The following is a 1804-nucleotide window of genomic DNA, read 5'->3' on the forward strand; positions in this document are numbered from 1 at the left end:
TCTTACGTTATCCATTTTGGATGATTCTAAAATGAGAGCTCCTCAGCAGTGGTGAAAGCATTAGATATTAACTAGGCTGCCTTATTCTCATTCCTCAGAATAATAAAGGTGCCAGTAATATACAAACAGATGAGGAGTTGGAAGTTTCTATCACCCAGTTTCGAATGTCCTTGAGTAACTGAGGTTACATTGACTCTAAAAGTTCTCTTGGTGGTCTTAGGATAGCTTTGGATGAGTGAGGCCTAATGCTATTGCCCAGCAGAAGGAAACATGTACAGAATACTGATCATGTGACAAGAACTGTCCCAGGTCTGTGCCTCAAAAACATTCATTGAGATAGTCATGAATTCACTTATGCACTCATACATTTACTCATTAAAAACTATTGCAAGCCACCTGTGGGCCAAGTTGTATGTTACAGTCTCAGAGAAGAAGTTATAATATGGCAAAAAGTACAGTAAAAAATGTATAAATATAGAGAAATACTACTGGAGTTGGAAGATCTTAGAAGAAATAATACAACTGAAGTTTAAAAGAGAATAGACTTTCAAAGAGAAAAATAGTTCAGGTATGGGAAACACACCTATGAAACTAAAAGAGGTCTAATCTATCAAAGCTTGGAATGGAAATGTCCGTGTGTTGATATCACAGAAGCCTGACATACGATAGAGGATCGTGAAAATAGCTTAAGCTTCAAAGAGGGCGTTGCGCAAAATAAGTCCGACAACACAGAATTTAATCTAAAATTATGTTGCTTACCAAGGAAGGAAGGAGGGACAATTCACCAGCACATGGCTGGGCTGCTATCATATTTCAAGTCCTTTACACATTAAAATCACAGACTTTCTGGTCAAAAGGTAGAAACTTCCAGTTATAAGGTACATAAGTACTAAATATGTAATGTACAACCTGATGCTAACATGGCTGTATGGTATATATGAAACTTGTTAAGCAGGTAAATCCTAAGAATTCTCACCACACGGAGAAAAAATTTTTTTTTGTTCTTTTTGCTATTTCTTTTTATTGTACCCATATGAGATGATGGATGTTAACTAAACTTATTGTGGTAATCATTCACAATATATGCAACTGAAATCACTATGCTGTATACCTTAAATGTAAACAGTGATATATGTCAATTATATTGGAATAAAACTGAGGGGAAAAAAAAGAAATCACAGACTTGTTTTTATATGAGTACAACCTAAGATCCAATTTGAAAATTGAATTTTGTCAACAGTGGAATGAAGCTTTTGTGACACACAGGTGAATGGGATATAATGTGATTGTTGGGGAAAATAAAGGGGATAAATCTTATGTAAAGTCCTCCTCAGAAGGCTATTTGTGAAGGGTATTGACAATTTAGACTTGAAAGAGGCATGGACTTGTCTGGTAAACATTAAGGAAATCTCATTTTGCTGAGACCAAATACTCTTCTAACTAACAGGAAGTTATGTAAAGTGAGGTTCTGTTTAATATATGAGAGTTGGCTTTTTTTCCATCAGAAAACTGAACTGTGTGTTCAATATACTTTACAGGGCCAAAGAAGAATTTTAAGCATGTAGAATCATGATCACATTTGCTTTCCATAAATATTACCTTGATCACAATGCAGAAGATGAATTTGTGGGAGATGAGGCTAGAGACAGACAAATTAGTTAGGAGGCTATTGCAATATTCTTGGAGAGAGATAATTAGGAATTAAACTAAGAAGAGCTACTGGGAATAGAAAGCAGATAATGAGGTTATCTAATAAAAATCTGTAGAAAATATCAAACATAATGGAGAAAAATTAGATGCAGTC

The 1804-nt window shown here is 34.8% G+C and overlaps 1 pseudogene; it reads right to left on the bottom strand.

Moving 5' to 3' along the window:
* The window catches only part of LOC105288806, an 82984-nt pseudogene that overhangs the window by 63694 nt on the left and 17486 nt on the right, over positions 1–1804 (bottom strand).

Source organism: Pteropus vampyrus, unplaced genomic scaffold (assembly GCF_000151845.1).
Source record: "Pteropus vampyrus isolate Shadow unplaced genomic scaffold, Pvam_2.0 Scaffold19, whole genome shotgun sequence".
Lineage (NCBI taxonomy): Eukaryota > Metazoa > Chordata > Mammalia > Chiroptera > Pteropodidae > Pteropus > Pteropus vampyrus.